The 14,972-nt window shown below is 45.4% G+C and overlaps 1 protein-coding gene and 1 non-coding gene across 2 annotated transcripts in view; both read right to left on the bottom strand.

Annotated features, from left to right (window-relative positions):
• The window catches only part of SPMAP2L (sperm microtubule associated protein 2 like), a 42,241-nt gene extending 28,502 nt beyond the window's left edge, over positions 1-13,739 (bottom strand). The window contains exons 1-3 of the mRNA XM_090034528.1: positions 13,694-13,739; positions 4,261-4,319; positions 3,494-3,524 (exon numbers count right to left, since the gene is read on the bottom strand). The gene's annotated coding sequence lies outside the window, so the exon portion shown is untranslated. The remainder of the gene's footprint in view (positions 1-3,493; positions 3,525-4,260; positions 4,320-13,693) is intronic.
• TRNAK-UUU (transfer RNA lysine (anticodon UUU)) lies at positions 7,168-7,240 on the bottom strand. The gene has a single exon. It is a non-coding gene; the product is annotated as a tRNA-Lys (tRNA).
• Positions 13,740-14,972: the final 1,233 nt, after the last annotated feature.

Genomic DNA, 14,972 nt, shown 5'->3' with positions numbered 1-14,972 from the left:
TCTTATATTTTGTGGGAAAGTGCCTCCTAGTCTGTGACACTGCACTTTATATTTAGTGGACATTTTAACTTCGTATATTAGTAGTTTATAGAGTGTTAAAGTTTAAACTCCTTAAGGGACACTGCTGGGACCCTTGATGGTTATATATGTACTTACCTGTGTATATTTGTGCTTTGACTGCTGTTTAATTGTATTTATATCTCCTCACCTGCATTTTCCTGTCGTTTGTCTCATCTAAATCCAGTGTTCATCAACACATTGTTTGGGACTACCTGGTGGGGTGTAATCTTTCAGCCTTTATATGTAGGACATAGTATTATATGATAATTGTATATCTGTATATCTATGTGTATGTGTAGATAGATAGATAGATAGAGGCTGGAAAGGACCTCGCAGATCATCAGGTCCAGCCCCCCACTCTGGGCAGGAAGACAACCGGGGTCAAGTGACCCCAACGAGGTGACTGTCCAGTCTCCTCTTGAAAACCTCCAGGGTAGGTGACTGCTCCACCTCTGGAGGGAGCTTATTCCACAGTCTGGACACCCTGACTATGAAAGAGTTTTTCCTGGTATTAAGCTTGAAGTAGCTTTCCAGGCGTTTGTATCCATTGGTCCTGGTCTTCCCCAGGGGTGCCCTAGTGAACAGTTGTTCATTGAGGTCCTGATGCACTCCTCTGAGATAGGGGTAAGCTGCTATCAATTCCCCTCTCAAACTTCTTTAATGAGCTTTTCTGGGATTTTCCCTGGGATAGAGGTTAGGCTGATTGGCCTATAGTTGCCTGGGTCCTCCCTCTTCCCCTTTTTGAAGATGGGCACAATGTTGGCCCTCTTCCAGTCATCAGGGATTTCCTCTGTGCACCATGAATTCTGAAAGAGCTTTGCTGGGGTTCTGTGATGACCTCAGCCAGCTCTTTCAGCACTCTTGGATGGAGTCCATCCAGTCCCGCTGACTTATAAATGTGTACCTTTTCTAGTTGGTATTGCACCCGCAATATATTGCATGTTGTATATACTGTATATATTGCATCCCTATATATATCCATATATCTGTGTGTGTGTATATATATCTGTTTATTAATAGCAAATCTCTTAATTTTTGTATATATTAATAAATCTGAACATAGTTAAGTATCTCTTGTCCTGGCCTGACTCTATAGAGAGCAGAGGGATCTGGCCTATATATTGCAGATCCTTCTTGCAGCACCCCTGTCTGCCACCCATCCCTTCTATCTGGAGAGGGGAGCACAGTACTTGGGTGCACCTGGGTTACACATAGAAGCACATGTGTTACCAACTCAGTTATGAAAAGACTATTCACAAACTGCTTCTTCTGTACAGATTAAGACACATGTCCTATACTAAGCTGCTTACACTTTAAAGTTGCATATTATTATTATTTCTGCTACCACCCACAATGAGCTAGATGTTTAAGCACAAAAAATTGCCTGCTTCACATACACGAGGAGCATGTATCCTGAAGAAGGTATGCTGCTTATACAGAATATTCATTGATTCAAGAATTCTCAACAGAGTAAGATGTCATTGTCTGCTTCTGTGTATTAAGTGTCTGAGTTAAGAGGATAGGTGCACTTCTGCTGGTGCTTCCCCAGGCTGTAGATACTCAGACTGCATGGCCATTCAGTTGAAGAGATATAAGCTATTGATTTAGCAGTCTGACTGTATCTGCAAGGTCTTAATTTGATTCTATCTCAAATCCTTTGCCAGCAACCTCTCTGTTTACTGAAGCAAATGGAGAAAGAATTGAATAAAATAGACCATGCAGCATAAACTCCATCCTTCTTGTTCCTGAATTCCACATCTCACATGCTAACACTCTTGCTGTCTGTTCCAACCCATCTGTGAATAGGAAGGGGAGAGCAGGAGGATTTCCTTTGTCATGCAATATTTTCTTTAGAAATTGTACAGAATATAAATTGTTATAATTCTATGATATATTGTATCAGTATTGCTATATATATTGCATATAATATAAATATGCATATAATATATCAGTTGTGCAGCCTGCAATGTGTACACTGTGAGATTGACCTCTAAGTGGGAACACAAACCACCTAACACCCATTCAGCAAGGATCCTTTTCCTGGGAAGAGCAAGTGCAAGGAGCACAAAGTCTTCAATCACAAGACCTCTTAGAATGAACAAGAACATATAACCTGTTTGGGAGCCTTTACAGCAAAACATCTCACAGCCTGATTGGCATCCTTCCTTCCAGCATGGGTGTGTAGACAGATGTGAATCTGAAACAGTTTGCCTTGAAAAAGTCCACTGAGCAAACCTTTGCTTAAATCAGGAGTGGGCAAAATACAGCTAGCAGTTCAGATTCAGCAGCTGCCCCTGAGGTGCTCTGTATGGGGATGAGCCCCATCCACTACTGGCCAGGGCAACCCATGCCATGCTCCCACCCACACCTGCCCCACACGCACTGATAGCACTGCCCCAGCCTCAGTTAGTGCACACATCTTCCCAGCCAGATACTGCTTGGCTCCCTGTACCTACAGTGGCTCCTTCTCCTGCCCACCATATGCCCAGCCAGGGGGTGGGAGAGAGGGGGAAAGCTGGGCAGCCCCTGCCTGGTGGGGAAGAGTGGATGGAAGGCAGCTGGGACCTGGAGCCCTGTATGCTGGGGCGGGAGCTGCCCGGTTGCAGCTTTCCCCCCACCTGGCTGGGTGTTTGATGGCAAAAAGCAGGAGTAGGAGAAGCCACTGGAGGCGGGAGGAGTTGAGCAGTAGCTGGGTGGCTGCAGCAGCACTGTATGTGCTGGCCAGAGTACAGTGTGGGCCAGAGTACAGTGCCCTGGGTGGGAGAGGGCAGGGCTCAGCCCCATGTGGAGCACTGTAGGGGCAACCATGGGTCAGATGGGAGTGGGGGGTGCTGAACACACCATCCAGGCAACCTTGCTCCTGAGTCTTGCTAGCTTCCCCTGGTTCCTAGTGCCCCTGTCTCCTGTCATCTTTGACAGGCAGCCAGGAGCAGATACATATTAATTTTCTAAATTGTTTAGGGGCAGCGCAGGCCAGATAGAATGGTCTGGCTGGCCTGATCTGGCCTGTGGGCTGTATTTTGCCCACCCCTGATCTAAAGTAAGGGACATCATCAGGCAATGGAGAGACAAACAGGACCATATCTATGCAGAAGAGGTTTGCTAGGAGTGAATATAAAGACACTTTGAGGAGAGCCTATGATGACTTTAGTATAATGATTTCTCTTAAGAGCAAAGGGCGCAGTTTGAAGGTGTTGAAAACCTCGTGCAAAGTGCTAAATGCTGTCAGCTCTTGTTTAGAAGTAATTTTCCCCCAGATATTTTAAACTTTGGCTTTCACAATATACTCTTTCTTATTTAACATGAAACCCCAAAAGGCTCAGGCCTACAATCCATTCTCTGACAAACCACTCATGAAGGCACAGGCTCTGTGTTTTGTCCCATAATGACTATTTACATTTCCAGATGACTGCACAGGGTTTTGTTTCCTTACCTGTAACTTGAATATGAACAGCGCAAAGAAACTGTAAAGAAGACAAAAACTTAAAGTGGGTTTTAAAATCCCAAAACAATTTGCAGTCTATGCTGTCATTTATCTGCATAAGCAGAAAATGGGCCTTTATTCATTCTATATATAACAATTGGTAAGGGAAGATGAGTTTGTCCAGCTATTTAAGCTATAGTCATCTCCTGTAGCTCTATATAGCTTCCTAGTCATTAATAAATTCTTAATGAAACTATACTGAAAGCACAATATACACATTTCCCCTGAAAATATAGCATTACAATTCCCTCTGTATAGCAGTTGTAACAAAAAGGGCAGAGGTATTTCTCTAAACTCTTTGCACACTGGTGGGAAATCTTCATTAGATGTTTTGTACAGGTTCCTGCTTGGTTGAGTCTATTATCTCCTTTAACTGCAACTTCAAAGAGCTTTAGATGAATGGCAGTTACATAAACTGTGCTGTATGAAGTAGAAAATGAATTGCATTTTAGGAACAGTGCAGCTTGAGAAACAGGAATATTCTAAGTGAAGTGATACATGTTATAAAGGTAAATGATGTCATACTTGTCCAATTAGTGGAGGATAATGTTCTTTGATGATGGTGGCAAGAAAAAACAACCTACAGAGGTGAGTTTTTATGATTCCTGCTTTTAGCTATACTGTTCTTTCAAAGCCACCATTTGAGCCTTTACAACTGAAGCTGCATCACTTGTTCCACATTTCTTTAATCCATTTTTTTTTCTAAGGACTCATACCAATTTCCTTTAAATATGCATTCCAGACAACAGGGTATGTGAGAAGGGCCAGTGGAACACTGAAAAACAGGAAAAAAGAGCATGTCAAGGCAATGTGCAAGATCCCCGGGGAAGGGCGGTGCCAAGATTCACTTTTGCAAGGTGTAGAGCCACCCTTTAATATATCTTGTTTAATTAATGTATACAAGCATCAGAACTTCCATGCCTCTGGCTTGCTAGAAGTGTGGTGTTCCTTTGAACAAAGGCAATGGAAAAAGCCTGGTATTGTGCTTTCAATTGTTCCATGTCAGGCATGCTCAGTTGATAGGTAAAATGCATGAGGGTTAGCTTCTCCATCTGCTCTGCAAAGTCAATGGCTGCCAGTTCAAAATGGCTAGCAGAGAACGTTCCCCACCTCAAGTACTGGCTGCCCCTCCTATAAAGCCCTCATTGAGGAGGTGCAAGGAAGAGCCAGCCCCTACCTGCTTTAGCTCCTGCAGGGACTGGCAAGCACTCGCTTAGGAAATTATCATAGCCCTGTCCCTTTCTTGCTCTCAGTCCAAGTTGTTGTGTGGCAGACAGCCCAGCCCACGGCCAGCCAGGCCAGCTGCTTTCTTACTCCACAGGATCCCTGGTCACATGCCAACCAGATGCTGAAGCAAGGAACCCCTTCAGCCTGATAATCAAACCAGTACTAGCCCTGCACTGGGCCTGCCCCGAATGGGAAAGGGAAGCTTGTTGGCAATGAGTGAGGAGGGGAGGGGAGGGGAGGGGAGGGTGGAACAAGGAACATGGTGCTGCTGTGGTGACTGGGGGGGGGCTGGGGTGTCTAGTGACTCTGAGTGGGGCAGCAAGTGTCCATGGCAGGGGGTTAGGTATCTGTGAATATGGAGCATGAAAGAGGGGCTCCTCAGCTCCCACATGGAGTGGTTAACAGAAGAGATACCCATCTTCAGCTGGACTAAAGGGGCTTCTGGGATCAAGACTCAGTTTCCCATTCCCTGAAAAGGAAGCTGCTTTAGGAGCTACTCTCTGACTCCAACCAGCAGTGAGCCAAGGCCCCAGGAGCAAAACAGGAGTCATCTCCTTTAGTGTCATTTTGAGCTCAGTGAGTTCCCACACTTTGTTCAGGCAAGCAACTAAGACTGGCTTCCCTGAGCCTTGGCTCCCAAGCTCTCCGGACTCATAAGGTCCATCAGAGAGCAGGCAGCTATGGATAGTGGGAAATCTGCAAATGCCCACAATACTATCCACATTCTTCCCAACACCTCAGCCCCTCAGAGAGACCCCAGAGCAGGGTTCCCCCCTGCTCTTTCTCAGCAGCAAGTCTACCAACTTCCTTTAGTCTGCAAGAGGCCCATCATATCCAAAGCAGCCTGGATTGCATCTTGTTTTGCATCTTGAGGGGGTCATTTGCACTTGTATAACTTGAGTCAAAGCACCCTGAGGCAAGAGCAATTCTTCCCTGCCTGCCCAATCCTTTGACCTGCAAGCCCACTACAACCTTCAACTCCGCCCTGGTTACCAGCCAACCTTACACTGGATTCTCATAAGGAACGAATATCTCAGCATGTTTTATATTCATACCGTATACAAGTCACTTGCTTTATATTTATAGCTATTTGAGGGGTGGGAGCTGTCTATCATGTAAACAAATATATTCTGGGATCTTTTGTAAGAAAGGGTTTTTTTTTTGAGAAATAAAAAATACTTCCATGTAATTAACTTCTTGCTCCTCTGGATAGAAGCCAGCCATGGAAACATCAGGAGGAAAGTGAAGGTTCTGAGAAAAAATTAGTTCCCTGAATGTGTGTGTGTGCAGTCCTCATACACACACCCAAATGGCTTCCAAACCTTCACCAGGCAATAGCCTCAGATTGTACTATTTGTGGGAAACGAGTGCCACCTGCTGGGCCAGGAGCAGCAGCACAATTCATTATTTTCATGTTAGGCTTTGTCAAGGCATGGCCAATGTAACAGGGAAGTAGGACACATTGCTGTCCCACTGGTCCCACACGACAGAGCCACGCTGTTTAGACTAATTTAGCTCCACTCATATGTAGTCAGTGCAAGGCTGCTGAGGTTAAGAATGTCTCAGGTGAAAGAGAAGAGAGCAAGGAAGGAGAGAGAGGCAGAAATGGCAACAGAAAGCAGGGGGCAGTGGAGGGAAGATGAGGATGAAGTGGAAAGCCAGCTCAGGCACTGAGCAGAGACCAGAAAGAGGGATGGATGCTTCACTGCCAAGGCAGGAAAATAGCAGGGAAACGGCAAGGCTGAGGCTTTTACTTATTAACCCTTCCTCTCTCTCATAAGCAGGATGAAGTCCAAAAACACCATGTTTACTTTAGCTTGGCTCCAACAAGGCTTCTTAGCACATGCCCTCAATGAAAATCAGGCAAATGCTTGAAGTTTGGTTTGGACGGAAGCACTGTGCTCAATCAGAGCCTTAAAGAACCAGTAGTTCATAGATATGTGTTTCAGCTACCAGCATGCAGGGAGATTCAAGCACTAAGGAAAAATTTAATCACAGCCCAGGTCAGACTATAAAGTGCTTGAACATTTAGGTCTTACTAACAACTGCAAGTTCAGCAAGCAGACCATAGATTCATAGATGCTAGGGTTGGAAGGGACCTCAACAGATCTTCGAGTCCAACCCCCTGCCCTGGGCAGGAAAGAGTGCTGCGGTCAGACGACCCCAGGCAGGTGCCTATCCAGGCTTCTCTTAAAGACCCCCAAGGTAGGGGAGAGCACCACCTCCCTTGGAAGCCCATTCCAAAGTTTGGCCACCCTTACTATGAAGAAGCTTGTCCTGATACCTAGCCTAAATCTGTTCTCTGTCAGTTTGTGAATATTGTTACCCCATGAGGCTCCCTGATAAACAGAGCATATCCTCTCTTGCTGTGTCCCCCAATGAAAAGCAACAACTACCACCTGAATAGGGACTTGAATCCTAGACCCTCAGATTAAAAGTCTGATGCTCTACCAACCGAGCTATCCAGGCTCATAAGTAGGGATCACCGGCTTACATTTGTGACATTCAAACCTGTGTTGACCAAGCATTTACTACTAAGCAAGAATATAAATAAAGCAAGAAACAATGAGCGCATACACTGCAGAGTGAAGTAGGTCCCAATGAGGTGACACAATTTCACAAAAACCTGCAGGACCAGTTAGGCACATAGGTCTCCCCACAAGCTGGCCCTGCCTCTTCCCAAAGTGTGTTTGTCATTACTTCCATCAGGCCATGCCTTATTACTCCCGGCAGTAGGGAGCCTATGCCACTTTGACCAAGAGACCCCTGAAATCCAGAACACAGGATCCTGCTCCAGAGCCTCTACACTAGTAACGATTAATCCTGGGCCCATGGGCTGGATTGGGCCCATGGAGCTGTGTCATTGGGCCCATGGGTCTGAAAATGTGGTGCTGGGGGAGCATTAATTGCAGCTCCCCTGCTGCCAAATTTCTGGACCCCTGGGAAACCCCCTGGGCTAGACAGCATGGCCCTGTGCACCAGATAGGGTGCATGGGACCCAGCCAAGGCAGAGTGCAATCACCCCCACAAGGGATCCAGGCTGCAGACCAGCCTTTGCCTCTCATCTGACCTGTAGGGCCAAAAGGTTGAGTGGCACTGCTTTAGCACACTGTTACAAGAACAAGAATGCCATCCCCAACCTCAGCTAAACCAGGCCCCCCAGGATGCTTTATTGCTGTGGCTATATTAGGCTGGTTGGGAACCTCTGGTCCACACTTGCAGATGCTGCTTCCTTTCTACTGCCTCCAGAAGATGATAAGATCCCTTCTACCCTGAGCAACCTCCACCAACTGGCAAGAGTGAGCAAGAGCCCCTGATTGAGGAGGAAGGGGCCTCAGAGCAGGTCCCAGAGATCAATCCTTGTCCTTCCCCAGAAAAGCCATTGCTTTTACACTGGATCATTTAGAGGCCTTCCCAGAGCTGCTGTCTGGAGAGAGACCCTGGGATGTGAAACCCCTATCAGACAGCCCCACAGTTTGCCATACATTGCAAACTGCCCACACAAGAATAGCTGCTCCCCTCCAGTAAGGACATCCTGGACTCACCTGAACACTATGCAGACCCCCACAGCTCTCCCTCTGACTGCTAAGAAAGCTACATAGTGCCAGGTGCTACACAGTCACAACTACATAGTGCCAGGCTCTGGGCCCTATTCACCAGGTCTAACTACCTGAGTTGGGACAGACCGTCCCTATTTATTTCCAAGCTCCCAGCTCATGTAGGAGATACCCTGCATATGGGACATAGACACCTGTGGGGACTAGCAGCTTGGGCCATGGGTCATCTGGGGAAAGGGGGAGACACAAGGCAGCACTCAGGATCTTGATTACTAACAGGAGCCTGCAGGTCCCTTCCCCTGAGGAACTACATTGCCCCTGCCCCACAGACTAGCATAGCTCTGTTGTGAGCACTGCTGGGGGCACTTAGACACAGGCAGCCCAGGACCTGCTGCACACCCAGATGGCTCACCTACCTGTGCTCCTTGCAGCCATGCTGGCCCTGGAGCAGGAACACAGCAGGCAGGAAGGGCCTGCTCCCCACTTGGCCCAGAGCAGCACCTGCCCTGCCCAGAGCTCACTGCCATGTGCTGTCCATGGTGCTACTGATTGTCCCGTCACCAGGGCAACCAGCAGGGCTCTTGGTGGGGGGGGGGGGGTGAGGGGGAGGTAGTACATGCAAGTCTCCTGAGCTGATCTGCATTAAATATATTTAATCAAACGCCAATAAGCCATTGTGCTGAAGCATGCAGTGAAAAGCCATCTATACATCTGCAGTCTAAACAAAGTTGGAGTCTATCTGGCTCCCTGTTCCCAGGCCTATTTTGCCCACTGCTCCCAAGCCCATTCTGTCTGCACAAGGGAGCTGAAAGGAATAAGATTTTATAGACATTAGGACTGGAAGTGGCCTTATGAGATCATCAGGTCCAGCCCACTGTCCAAAGGGCAGGAAGTCAGCTGGGGTCAGACCACCCCAGCAAGATAAGCATCCAAAGAGAAAAAGCCTGGGAGAATTCTCTCAGATTGTATGACCATGCATATATGTAGCCTTGCTGTTGTTAACCCATTGGGGTATGTATATTTCAACCTTTGCACTTCTGTTATTAGTTGCTTACATATTTATCTTGTAACTTATAGTCTTATCATTCCCTTCTGTTTTGTGACCTTTAAGAATTGGACATTTTTATGTTTTATCATTATTTTTTAACTACTTTTAATTCAGATGGGGGATGGAGGAGACAACCACTAGGCACAACTGGAAATAAGGACTGAGCACCCATACAAAAGCCCTGCCCAGAACCAGGCACTGCATTTCACTCACCTGATCTGCACCAGAAGGGGTAGAAAAAACTTAATCACACATTAACCCCTGGCAGCATTCACCAGTTGGCCAAGCTCAAGAGGAAATCTGTTATGCTTCTTGGTAGTATGCAGACCCATTTTATCTCATGTGTAGGTATTTGTCTAGCCCTCAGTCCTTTGTTCTAGGCCTTCCCTAGATGTTAAATGCACCCAAGGCAGGAAAGGACAAGTTTGGTGTTGGAGAGGTGTTCTATTCTCTGTGACCAGACTGACACGGACAGGTATTTCTCATCCTGGTAGCTCTGGGAAATGGGCAGTAGAGGAGGGTCTCTAGCAGTGAAGACCCTGGAGATGCCAGAAATGTCACTTATTTGAGCAAATTAAAGCACGATGAGTATCTGTGAAATGAGCACTATGAGAAAGCCTTGTGAGTCATTTCTCCCACTCCAGAATCCACCAGCTGGACTGGAAACCCCTGAAGCATCTGCCTGCCAAGAAAGTAGTGCTCAGCCAGGAGCAGGTACTACACAAGGGCCAGGGCTGGGTTCTAGCACGAGGGCTAAACATGTGATGGATGCTCAGGAAGGAAAAGCCTTAAAATCATCTCAGGAGGCTCAACTGGGGACCTCAGAGAGGCTTAGAACCCACTGTCCAAATCTTCCATTGGAGTGCTAGGTAAGTATGTCTAAAGGCTTCTGCCTTGAAATCAACCCAGCCACCCTGAGCCCTCCTGAAACCTTGGTGTCACTAGAACCTGTTCTTTCATATCAGAGTGGGCTCAGTCAGTCCATCCTAATTAAGTAACCTCACAGACTCTTCTGTTATGACATCAGCTGAGCCAGTGACCTCACCAGGGCCTGCATTTTCACATCCGTCCAGCTAACTTGAGGGGCTAAGCCAGGGAACTTATGGACACTCATATCTGCACGTAAACTGAGCAATGTAGAAAGACTTGTTTAGGAACTTCACATGCTGTTTTACCATGATATCCTCACAGTTAAGGAAAGGTACTTCATCACCCTTTGCAGTGACTTCCCAAAAGGGCTCTTCCTTCCACTAGTCTACTAGTTATGAAATCTGCTTTGGGTCTACCACAGATTTCCTCCCTCAGCTTAGTTTCTCTCAGTTCTCCAGCAGTCAAATTGAGCAGATCACTGTGGGGATAAATGCACTGACTATTGTGAGACAATTTTAATTCAGCAGTGATGGAGATAGGCATGTAATAGCAGGGAGAGGCAGAATGGGTAGATAATTACATCTTGGAGGAACACCTGTTTTTAGTTGTAGTGAGTCACACTTTTTCAATGTGAGCACATACCACAAAGTTCAGTCTGATCACTTTGTAGTCTCTCTTGCTGACTTATATCTTTGGTGCAGCAGCTGCCTATATGAGCAGAAGCACAGGCAAATATTTGTATGGTGCCAAAACACTATGCAACAGCAGTCATGTTGATCACCAGCAGGGGCTAATTGGAAGAACTCAGGGGAAGCATAAGCCTCTATATTTTGAGCTAAATGACCATGCACACCTTCTAGCTTCATAATGCAGCTGAAGTCACTGTCTCAGTCCTCCGTCTGATAGGTGCAGTACAGGATAGGTGACAGGTACAGAAAGAAGAAGGTTCCTGATGCCACTAAATGGTGGATTACAGGTTCAGTTACCCCTATAGTGGTGACCATGTTACTTGCTTTGTTGCCTATTTACCTTTCAGAAGGAATTAATTCACCTGCTCCTCTACCAATATTATATAAACCATCACCTGTTTACAGTGCCCTCTACCATCTACATGGAACAGACAGGCAAACCCCATGTGAAAGAGTGAATGAATGCTGATTTGACATCAGTTCCAGAAAGATACACTTTAACCTTCTTAGATATTCCTTTACCGACCTCAGAGAAGCTGTTCTTAAGGAACAAAACTTTTTGACTTGAAGGCAACATTGCAGAACAAAAAATCATCCACAGATTGGATTGTGTTAAGCACAGTCTCAGCAGAGACTACAGATTCTTATCCCTTTACATGAACTAGCTCTTATGTCCCTCGATGAGTTAGCTGCTTTGTTTATCCTTTTTGATCTCAACCTACCTCCGCCTCTTTCAGTGGTACCCTCTCTCCTGTCCTTTTCTCTTGCTTTCCCTATCCTGTGTATTTAAATTATTTTGTTTCTATTCAGTACCCCTGCTCTCTGCAAGTCCATTCATAGAGCATCTAATAAAGGAGGCTGTCACCTACAAAAACTTACACCTTTCTGAACAAGTTAGTCTCTAAGGTGCCACCCTGCCATACTTTCTGCCTGACAGTTGACAATCAATACATCTTAGGTGACAGCCATTTGTGCCAGCAGACAGGGGATGCCTTCTGAGGCCTGAGTCTCACAAGCATCCAGCAGTACGGTCTCAGTTGTGTTTCTGCTTCCAAAGATGACTTTGGCTGTGTCTCCAGAGCAGAGGCTAAAGAGAGGGCACAATCCGCAAACATCACCGATCCTTGATTCTCTTGACTTCCAAAAAATACTGCCCCGGGGTGTGGAATGCACACCGCACATAAAGGATCCATTTGAAAAGCTACTTCCCTGAAAGAAACTTGCTGAGAGAGCCTCATGTAGAACAGCGCACAGGGTCAGCAGACCCATGATGGCTGCTGCAGGGGGAAACAGACCTGGCAAAGCAAAGGAAATGGACAAAACAGCCCCTTCAGCCAGAGAGGACTTTTATGAGTTAATCTCAGAAATCAGACCTCTAAAATCCACTCTGGAGACAAAGTGTGATTAGGATTAAAGCAGAGAGAGAAGACAGTGGGGTAGGGTCAGAGCTCTGGAAATAAATATGGAGGAAAACCTACAACCAGAAATAACTGCAAAATAAAAGCAAGATGGCTGGAAAAAAGTAAAGGAGCTTGCAGTGAAACCTGAAGATGTAGAAAATCACGAGTCAGGAAATAATCTAAGAATTAGAGGGTTCCCAGAAAGTGTGGAAAGGGGAGATCCTGCAGAATACCGACAGCAGGCCAGGATCCATCACAAGAGACAGAGCACGCAACCCGCTGCTGTTTGTGAGTTCTGCTGCAGTGAAGCTTGCAGGAACAGATTACACTTTATTTATGCAGTGAACTAAATGACAGGATATAACTGAGGAACAACTCTCATGTACACAACAGCTCAGAGTCCCTGCTGCTGACCCACTGCCCACAACCTCTTCTATCCAGCCAACATGGATATCCATTTATACAAGCCTCTTAAAGGGCCAGCATCTTTACACCTCCCTTTTTTCTCAAAATATACTAAAAAGATTGCATATATTGGTATTCATAACATTCTAGCCACAACAGCTCTCAGTGAGTCTCAGGAGGCAAAATACTTACAAGAATACTTCCCCTCTAATCTTCTTTCATAACCAAGCCAATTGTGGGGCTCTGTGGAGTACAGCCCTCTCCAAGTTCTCCCTGCTCTGGGCTGCTGAGTTCTCATGGTCTCTGAGCAACGCATGTGTGGGGGTCTCCTGAGTTCTAAATATCACTCTTCACAACAGACTCTGGGCCTTGCTACTCCCAGATCATCCCTGACCAAAGCTTATTCAAGCACTTCTTGAATACCTCCAATGATAGAGATTCCCCAGCTTCTCTAGGCAGCCTGTTCCACTACCTCATTGTTCTAACAGCGAAGAAGTTTTTTCCTGATATCCAACCTAAACCTACTCTGCTGCAAATTTAAGCCATTGCTACAGACCCTACTCTCCACAGCAAGGGACAACATATCACCTCTGAATTCAGCTAATGGAGTCCAAGGTGAAGGCAGTGCATGCATGTCTGTGCTTTATTTGCATTCTCAGAAGCCAGGATAACAGGACGTTGTTGCAAAAAAGGTAATAACATACTGGGCTTTATTAATAAGAGTGCCACCTGCAAATCACAGTAAGTGATCCTCCCACTCGACTGTATTCAGCACTGGTGAGACCTAACCTGGAGTACTGTTTGGATACTAAAAAGAGCTTTCTCACTCTGATGGTGGTTAAGCATTAGAACCAGCTACCCAGAGAGTTTGTGGGATGTCCATGCTTGGATGTTTTTAAGGAGCAAGTTATATAAGCACTTGATTGAAATGGTTTAATCAAGGATGACCCTACCTTGAGCAGGAAGTTGAAGTAGATGACTTCCTGAGGGCCCTGCCAGCCCTACTTTTCTATGATTCTGAAGTCAAGCTTGTAACAGGAGTACACAAGCAGATGCAGTAACTTTCTTACATGATAATACATATACCTGCTTGGACAATGAAAGGTAAATTTTACAGGTAGAAGTTGCAATGAAAAGTAATTTATCTGGAAACTAAGAAGGATCTGTAAGGTCCCTTCCAGCCCCTGACAACTATGAAACTATAAGGGAACAGATCTTTTTTGTAGATGTAAAGGGTCTAAAAGAAATCATAGCACAAGTAAAAATCAGCATTTTTCCACAATTCAGCTACCCATACAAACAGTTACACAGAACTTGTAAGAATACCTATAATCATCATTATTTCAATAAACAGTAGTATTGGTGTAGCTCTTGTTTAAAAGGAAGAGAAAAAAATGAGAAGGGAAAGGAAAAGAAAAAAAAGAAAAAGAAATCCATTCCCCAATTAAAAATGATGGAAAATTTAGTATTTTTGACTCTCACGGGTTTGTTTTTGGTTGTTTTTCTTTTTAGAAGCTTCTGCTTATAAAGCGTGGTAGCCCAACTTAGACGTGACAGTCTCTTCAATTCTTAAAGTTCACAGTTCAGATGCCTTAAATACAAAGGATAAACAAAAGGAACCTCATGTAAACTTAATACAAACCAAGCACAGAATAGATGTATAGATATTCCACAGGGAAAGCACAGCCAGGTTTCTTGTAAGATTGGCAAGGACTTCGCACAACCTTCTCCCGACAGAGGACACTGGAGTGGTGGCATATTCTTCAGGTCCTGTTGCTAGCACAGGAAAGCCGCACTTCTTATGGAGAGCTTGAGTACGACATTGTGTCAGTGGCTCTCAACACTAAACTAGACTCAGGAAAAAACAGAATAAAGACAGGCACTGAACTCCAGAACTCCCTGTTCACTGCACATAGGGTGCAGAAATGAACAAATTGTGCTGATCACGATCTCTCTGTAGATAATAGATCTCAGTCTCCCAAACAGCAGTTCTTGCCACTATGTCAGTAAATCAATTCAGAATCTTTCTGCCCAGAATTTAAAAACACAAAAAAGGAAGTTTGTTTCTCTTTGAGATAGCTATTTAGCATCCCACAGACAGTTGCTGCTGGTAGTAAACCAGAAATGTGGTTATTTAGAAGTATTTAGTCAGCTGTTACAGAGACCAACTGAGATACCAGGAAATTAGCTACAGATGTGAGCTGGGGTGTCAATGTGATTTAAAAAAAAAAT

The sequence above is a fragment of the Crocodylus siamensis genome, chromosome 2, assembly GCF_052110815.1.
Source record: "Crocodylus siamensis isolate JL-2025a chromosome 2, ASM5211081v1, whole genome shotgun sequence".
NCBI classification, from domain to species: Eukaryota; Metazoa; Chordata; order Crocodylia; family Crocodylidae; genus Crocodylus; species Crocodylus siamensis.
This window is presented reverse-complemented; position numbering and strand designations above follow the sequence as displayed.